Genomic DNA, 9,183 nt, shown 5'->3' on the forward strand with positions numbered 1-9,183 from the left:
AAAACCTTTTTACTGCCTGGTGAGGTATTAACTTCTGGAGGGATCCAGGGATTGAAAGATTGCTCTTTGCTAGAAACAGTTAACAGATCTAGAGGAAAAAAATATCTAATTTTTTGCACGGGAAGTTCAGTCCTGGTGGTGATAACATAGTAAAAAAAAAAAAAAAATCCAGTTATTTGTTCAATCCAGGAAAAATAAAATAAAAAAAATCAATTGTATATCATCAGTCTAATGAACGAATTTAGTGAAAGGCTAGAAAATATCCAATAGAGCCATAGGATTGGGACTTTTCAAGTATCTGAATCCCAAGGACGAGGAGATACAACCCTGAGGTACGTGATGAGACAGAACAAGTCGTCAGGGAATGACTTCAACATCTGGAAGGGGGAGCTGGATTAATTCATCTGTTTTTGAGTCTTTTGTTTCGAAGATTCAGATACTCCGTGCATTTCACATTTCTTGGAATGCAAGTGGAGGAGAGGTGGCAGGGAGGTTCTGAGGCTAGGTGCTCTCTGTGAAAGCGTGGGTCCATGGAGAGACAGAGCCAACTGCTGCCCCAGCGGAGCCAGCCTGGCAGGGTCGCCCCAGAGAGCAGGAGCAGAGGCTTTTCACGGACACCCTCTGAATTCTGTGTAAGAATCCATGACTGTGTTCTAGAAAGTGCATCTTAAAGCCTGTCCGGGGATGGAAATGCATAATCGTTTCTCCAGAAGGCTTCTGGGGAAGCCCCCTGGAATCACTGGTTAGGCTACCGCTTTTCGGCGCCTTTCACTTCTGTTTCGGGGAGGCAAAGGCGCGCGCTTTGATCAGGTGTCAAGTGTGTACGGTAAATCTCTCTCGCGAGCAGCCCCCTTTTATGTACTTTTCAGGCAGCCCTGGGGTGGAGAGCGGAGGTGGCCGAGCATTATTTGTCCAAAGTGGCACCTCTCGCTGCAGCTCGCTAAGTCGGGGCTCGCACACGCTGCACACAAGGGGAGAGCCTCGCAGGTTCCCTCTCCTTTGATACAGATCTTGCCACCGTTGTCCACGTAGTGCCCGAGCGAGCTTATTTCCATATGTATAGAGAGCAGCGAGACGCTCTCTCCTGCCTGTTAAACTGTCAACCTGATGTATTTTTAGAAATACATCATCTAAAGGAGACGGAAGACGAGGCAGGAAATCTTACAGTGGCAGCATCTGAACACTCTCTGCCGCTTGAATGTTAATTGGAAGAGACCTCACCCCGCTTGTTTAAATTGCCAGGCAACACTTGCCCTTTTTTTTCACCGCCCCCCCCCGCCCCCCCCCCGGCCCGGAACTTGAAACGAACTGCTTTCGTGCATCCCCTGTTTTCTCCTTCAGGAGGTACGTGTCCAGTGAAGACTCGCGCTCCCCGCGTGTGCGGACCGGGTCAGGGAGCCCCCCGAGCCCCCCGAGCCCCCCGAGCCCCCCGCCCAACCCTGTGCGGTCTGGTGGAGCGTCGGCCCCTTCGGGGCTCCCAGTCGCGGCCCGGATGCAGAGCATGTGGTTGTCAGAGAAACGCCAGGGACGCATTATTAGAGCTTTCCTAATTAGGCATCGCTGACACGCGCCAAAGCTTTGGAGCTTCCCCAGCCAGTTCTCATCGCTCGCGCTTCGGCCGCGGCGAACTGGAAACCCGACAGCGGCGCTCGCCATGCTCGCTCTGCACGGGGACGAAGGGAAGACAGAGCAGCCCGACTCCGCCTTAGGTTTCTGTGCAGGCTCTACCTTTTTTCCTTTTTTTCCCCTTTTTCCCAATCACGTGACTCCAGCGGCAGGGGGGGATTCGAAAGCCCGGGTCTCCCGCGAAGCTCGGAGCCCCGTCTTGAGCCTACGGTCTCCTTGGGTCTGAGTCATCCCGCGGCCAGGTGCCGACTCAGGCTGCGGGCTGTGGGCACCTGGTTTATGCGCCGGGCCCAGCCTTTTCCAGGTGGAGCCCGGGCTCCCTGGGGAGCACGGCGGGTCCCTTCATCTGTCACATCGCCCCCGCCTCGCCGGGAATTTAAAAGAGGATCTCTGCGGCGTGTACCTTGGCAGCGAGGGCAGGGGCTGGGGGGGCGGGGGGGGAGGGGGGGAGGGGAGATGGGCAGCCTCCACGGCTGTTTTGACAAAGTGCCGTGTGTTTTTTCTGTCGAGTATCTGGCAGCGCAGGTGAAACAATGTGCGGCTGGTATCTTGGCTGGCCACTCGCTCTCAGGCTCTGCAGGGAGTGCCGGGCCAGCCCTGCAAATGTTCCGAGCAAAGCTGTGAAAACAACCGGGCCGATTAGTTGGACAGGCTCCCCAGCTTTTGAGTGCTAACTGCCCTGGCTGCCCTTGGGCTCAGCCCTTCCCACGCCTTTATTCAGGGAGCACTTATCAATTAACACCGGGGTGGCTATGCTCTCTTCTCCCCTCCTCCTCCCCTTCCTCCTCCCCCTCCTCCTCCCCTTCCTCCTCTCCTCCTCCATCTCCCCTTCTCCTCCTTCTCTTCCTCCTCTCCACCTTCTCCTCCTCCCCTTCCTCCTCCCCCCTCCTCCTCCCCTTCCTCCTCCCCTTCCTCCTCTCCTCCTCCATCTCCCCTTCTCCTTCTCTTCCTCCTCTCCACCTTCTCCTCCTCCCCTTCTCCCCTCCTCCTCCCCTTCCTCCTCCCCCTCCTCCTCCCCCTTCCTCCTCTCCTCCTCCATCTCCCCTTCTCCTCCTTCTCTTCCTCCTCTCCACCTTCTCCTCCTCCCCTTCCTCCTCCCCCTCCTCCTCCCCTTCCTCCTCTCCTCCTCCATCTCCCCTTCTCCTCCTTCTCTTCCTCCTCTCCACCTTCTCCTCCTCCCTTCTCCTCCCCCTCCTCCCCTTCCTCCTCCCCCTCCTCCTCCCCCTCCTCCTCTCCTCCTCCCTCTCCCCTTCTCCTTCTCTTCCTCCTCTCCACCTTCTCCTCCTCCCCTTCTCCTCCTCCTTCTTCTCGAATATGCTCTACTAAGCAGAATCTCTCAGCTTCAGCCCTCCTCCCCCTCCTCCTCCCCTTCCTCCTCCCCATCCTCCTCTCCTCCTCCATCTCCCCTTCTTCTTCTCTTCCTCCTCTCCACCTTCTCCTCCTCCCCTTCTCCTCCCCCCTCCTCCCTTCCTCCTCCCCCTCCTCCTCTCCTCCTCCATCTCCCCTTCTCCTTCTCTTCCTCCTCTCCACCTTCTCCTCCTCCCCTTCTCCTCCTCCTTCTTCTCGAATATGCTCTACTAAGCAGAATCTCTCAGCTTCAGCCCTCCTCCCCCTCCTCCTCCCCTTCCTCCTCCCCATCCTCCTCTCCTCCTCCATCTCCCCTTCTTCTTCTCTTCCTCCTCTCCACCTTCTCCTCCTCCCCTTCTCCTCCCCCTCCTCCCCTTCCTCCTCCCCCTCCTCCTCTCCTCCTCCATCTCCCCTTCTCCTTCTCTTCCTCCTCTCCACCTTCTCCTCCTCCCCTTCTCCTCCCCCTCCTCCCCTTCCTCCTCCTCCTTCTTCTCGAATATGCTCTACTAAGCAGAATCTCTCAGCTTCAGCCCTGAAATTAACACATTTGGAGATTTTTAAAAAAATCTTTAAATACAATATATAATTTATTTTTTAAAATAAGGGCAACTTTCATTATTCTTCTTCTTAAAAGCAATCCATGTTCACTCCAGAGGCATTAGAGGGTGCAGATAAACAACAGGAATCATCTTTGAAGTATGCCTCTGTTGTGCGGGACTTAGGGCTTATCCCACACGCCCCTGAGTGTTGCACATGTTCTGTGTTACGTATTTAAACTAAAATTCTTCTGACGTGTCCCAGGCCAGATAAGGACCATCCATTTCTTTCTTTCTTTTACAGTGTAGTTTAGTATCTGTCAATACCCCTGACGTTCTAAGCCTTTGGGAAGAGCTCTCCAAATTGATTTGACTTTTTTTTTTTTCCTTTGCTTTCCTCTGGTTTGAAGTGAGAGCCAACCTGGGATAAGAGAATTTGGGCGTCCCTTTTGAGGTGAAATCAGAGTGAATTAAAAAGAGTGATTACACCCTTCTTTAATCAAAGGCTTCAGAGATCATGTTTCTTTCAAAAAAGAAACATCAAGGAATAGGCTTAGAAAATTACTTTCATATTTTCTTGAGCATTTCAGAGCTACCACACATTTTAAGAGTTGTCATTTGTTCTTAAATATCAGACTCTAGTATCAGTCTTTTGCCTGTCCTTCAGTATATCAGAAGGGATTGAGCTTGCCCTTGCTTTGTTGTGAACAAGCAGCCGCTGTCAAATGACTAATGCTCTTGGAATCTCATGGAGGCATTTATTCTGCCTCTGTTGCTGTGGGCCCTATGTTCCCTTTTGTGGCATGTAACAATATAGCAATGTAGCCAAAGTTTTGCCCCAACCCAAAGGGACTTAGTCATAACATCATGATTTTGCTTGAAACAATAATTGTAAAATGATTAAATATACCAATTAACATGTCTGCCACATACACTTGGGTAGGTTGTGCACTGCACAATGCCAAGAGATCCATTCTTATTTTAATTTATCTGAACAAGTTTAAAAACAAGTGTCTGTTTGTGTGTGTGTTTGTAATTAGTCATATGGACTAATTACGCTGAAATAGTGTTACAACGGTAAAAGAAAGACACTCAAATTTACATAGCTAGTGTTTATTTAAACATTTCACAATGACTAGGGGCAAGTACTACTCTTTTACAAAATTTAAAGATAAGAACAACTTATTTGAAATTATTTAATTAATTGGCATTCACAGTATTTCATGTTGAAATCCTTCTTTGCATTATTTTAAAATAGATAATCCATTTTTAAAAAAAAAAAGCATCATTGGTTGCTAAAATTTTAGATTGATAAACAGCTTTTAAAAATAAATATTTCCTGTCTACTTCCAAGAATTTGATTGGCTGAACTTTTTACACATGCCAGGCCTGGTACTTTAATTTGGTGAACAATAGAGAAGGGAATAGAAAATACATTTTTCTCCAAAACTAAATATGTGTTTGTTGCCTGACCTGAGATGTTTAAAATTACCAGAGGCCAGAGTCAATTAGTGGTGCCAGAGTTCTCTCTCTCTCTTTTTCTCTCTGTCTCTCTTTTGGCTTCTGTTTTACTGGTTTGTGCCCAACTGAATTAGAAAATAATACAATTACACTATTAATTTTATCTGGCAAGCTCCATTACAACTGCACTGTGGAAAGTGGGATAGCATTTTGTTCTGTTCTGTTTTGTTTTGTTTTTCTAGAGAGGCTAAGCATTCTTATGGCCTAAAAACTATATTACTCTTTACCATAGATTGTTTTTTAAAAAATTGTTATTTTGGAATAATCAATTTTTTGAAGAATACCTGAGGTGAAGACTAAAGTTTTCTCATGTCCTAGGCAACTGCGAAGACTTTAAAATGAAAATAGAATATGATTTTTTAATTTCTCGTTTTACATTACTCTATGGACCAAGTTTTAAGGATAAGCATTTAAAATATAAAGTTAATTTTCTCGATTTTATAATATTTCTTTGGAAATTCTGCAAAGGACTATGGGTAACATTTTAACATCACTGCACTTTATTGGAAGATATTTGATGTCAGACTTGCTAAGATGAAGATAAAATTTAAATATAGACGTGAGTTAAAAGGATCCACATTAGTTCCAATTTGAGTTAAATGCTACCATTAGAATTGTGTCACTGAAACTGACCCAGTGTCTCACTTTAATTAAACTCTGCTTTATTTTTTGCAATTCTGATTTCTCCTCAGCTCACCCCTTTACGATTTCTGCAATCTAGACCAAAAGTTGCCTTAACACGAGAAGTAAAATCTCCTTTAATCCATTCTTTTTACATCATGGGTTCTGCATGTCTACTGAATAAGCATATGTTGATGACCCTCAGATAACAATATAATAAATGAGGGGCACCTGGGTGGCTCAGTCGTTAAGCGTCTGCCTTCAGCTCAGGTCATGGTCCCAGGGTCCTGGAATCGAGCCCCGCATCAGGCTCTCTGCTCCGCGGGAGGCCTGCTTCTCCCTCTCCCACTCCCCCTTGCTTGTGTTCCCTCTCTTGCTGTGTCTCTCTCTGTCAAATAAATAAATAAAAAATCTTTAAAAAAAAAAACAAAAAAACCCCCAACAATATAATAAATGAATAACAGTGGAGTAACCATAGAATATACACATTATATGTGTTAACAAAGTAACTTTAACACCGACTTATAATTAAGTGTAGCTTATCATTATGATTGCCATTAAGAGCATTAATACTTATGCACCTGATAAATACATAAAATACATATTAAGTCTACTTGAAGAGGCGGCATGGGACGCTGTACTATTTGACAAAACAAAGCCGAACATTGACTGCTTAAGCACAGTTTCCTTTTATGAGGCAGAGGATGTGTGTGAGGTTTAATTGTATATAACCTTGCAAGTGAGCTTTTTATTACCTTTCAACAAAAGGCACAAAACGCTAACTTCTAAAATCTAGGTATGCACTTTCCTAAGCCAATAATGAGATTATGCTTTCCAATGGATGCAGAATTTGGATCTGAATATTTTTTATCCTAGTCTTTTAATTGCTCTTATTTTTATTATCCCTTAAAGCTGGAGTTCAGGTAAAACAGAGAAATAGAATGTTTGCCACCTTCTGGTAACCTTTGAAATCAAATTCGAGACATTTGTAAGGGAGTAGGATTTAGGATTCCCGGACAACGTACTATTTGTGTTGGCTTGATTTTTGGTCACCATTGCTAGTCCACAGCACCAACCTGGCTTGCATAAGGCACCGCAGAGCCTGCCTGGATTCAAAAGACTTTGATTGGACCAGATAATATGCATATTTCTACAGAATGCTCTTAATTACCTATTTTTCTTGGCAAAAGTCATATGACTTTTGAATGTATCACATTCTCAAATATCGTATTTTCTGCAAAATGCAATTCATTATTTTCATATACATTCAGTGTATAGTTACTGATTTTACAAAGTAACTTCTTAAACTGGGGCTAGGACAAAGTCTCTGGTTATCACTCAGGGTTATGTTACACAAAAGAGTCCTGCTTTGTATTGCATTTTACCTGTTCATGGCAGTATCTCAAAGTCAGCTCAATGCCAATTTCGTTGTCTTCACAGGGTGTAAATAAGGTTTAGAGCGCTTTTAAAGTAATTGTCTTACCTGACAGTAATGACACGTTAATGATGTCGGAACAGTTCAGGCCTTGTAAGGGACTAACTTTTTTGTGCTCTGAGTTGATTTTCCCCATGCATTAAATTAAAATAGCAGCAGTGTGGTGAAAATTCTTCGATTGGTCCACTAAGAGTGTTTTATTTAAAAGGCATTCTTTTTTTTTTTTTTTTAGATTTTATTTATTTATTTATCTGACAGAAAGAGACACAGAGAGAGGGAACACAATCGGGGGGGTGGGAGAGGGAGAAGCAGGCCTCCCGCGGAGCAGAGAGCCTGATGCGGGGCTCGATTCCAGGACTCTGGGATCATGACCTGAGCCGAAGGCAGACGCTTAACGACTGAGCCACCCAGGCATTCTTTCAGCTCTCAGTAAAGTATTAGGTAAATTGTGCAGGAATTTTTGTTTGGTCTGGTTTATTTATTTTATTTTTTACCAAAATGGAGTTCATAAATATAATAGCAAAGTTTTTCTCAGATTTTTGGTGGTAGTTGTCGCAGGTATTAACGTATCTGGTGCAAATGTAGATTCTATAGAAGATGCATCTCAAGTCAAAGTCAACTGAGATGTACTTAGAATCAAATTTATTTTTAAAATTTGATAGTCTTTCTTCTTAAATTCTAATGTGTATATTTCTTTCAGGAGCAAATATACACTCAATAGGGTCACTTCTGCGTGATCTGGTAATACTTTATAGGCTCAAAACAGGGATTTCCAAGGGGAATATACTACAAACCTTTGAAAAAAGATCATGCAGAAATTATCTTTTCCCAAAAAGTAGAATTCCAGATTTCAGGAAACAGCAAGCAATAGCAGCTGCAAAAAACATTCAAGTTGAAATTCTGATCACCTTTCTACAAAAATGAACTTAAAAGTGATGTTGAGGTCATGACCAGATTCACTGGGCTGGGTTTGGAAAATGGCTTTTCCTGCTAACAGGGCAATAGTTTTTCATTCAGGTGGATTAATCTGAGCTCTTGGCTCTTCCTTTGTAATATTTAGGTGAATTTTTTCCCTCCTAATAAAATAGGCACAGTTTTAAAGGAAAAAAAAAAGCGATCTCTAAGACATGGTAGTTTAATTTGTGTGGCCGCATACGTTTCTCAGAAACCTCTCGTGTCTCTGTGTCCTGTGTCCTGAAGTCTGGGCTGGGCTGGTGGCCCGGCCAGAGACGTCTGTCACAGCCCCAGGATACATGACCACAGCCAGCCTTTTGAAAAATAAAAGAAACCTTATTTACAGTTAGGAAAACCCTTGCTATTTCCTTGTCTCTGAATGCCAAATATTTTATAGGACTTCTCTGTTTACAAATTATAGCAGCATTTTTACTTGCAAAATCCTATAAACTCACAGCTGACTGCATAGCCTCTAAGAATCTCTTTTTCTTTATCCAGCGTTAAATTTTTATGGTCTTGGGTGATAACTCTAAAGACCTATCACGGAGTCGAGTTTTTGTCTTTCTGATTTGCTTCTCTTGAGAGAAACGCAATGTGTTTCCTTTTCAGTGTAGATGAAATAAACCAAGCAACAAAAAGTGAGAGCCTGCGTTAGGCGCCAGAAGTAAGCGTGGGCTTGCATCTCTGGCTAGACCCCGGTGGGCCCTCGGATGAGGAAAACCCCTGGGCTCAGTTTTACCGGGCTTGCGAATTCTAAAATGGCAGTTTGGTATTTTGATTTTGAGACTGAAAGGAGCCCGACACTGAAGCTGATCCAGTGACAGAGCCTCTTTCCCACTTCCTGAGTTTGTAACAGCCAATTTGTAGGGACCTGGGACTGCCAGGACCGAAGCCAAGCCGTCCCCTTTGCTGCTACCTTAGAAGCTTTTCTTATCTCCTCCTCGTGTCAGGAAAGCCGTATCTGGCATACACAGCCGGGATCTGGGGGCCCCGGGTTTTCCTTGCTGGTTCTATCTTTATTTCTTGTACCTAGATCTTGTTGGCCTTTAAATGGGGAAAACAGGCTGCAATCTCCTTTGATAAGGGGATTTTGGACCTCAAGCTTTACTACAACATCTGGGCTAGATAGACATCTGTTAGTGG

Source organism: Mirounga angustirostris, unplaced genomic scaffold (assembly GCF_029215605.1).
Source record: "Mirounga angustirostris isolate CCGP_5_RB_7025 unplaced genomic scaffold, mMirAng1.0.hap1 SCAF_3, whole genome shotgun sequence".
NCBI lineage: Eukaryota > Metazoa > Chordata > Mammalia > Carnivora > Phocidae > Mirounga > Mirounga angustirostris.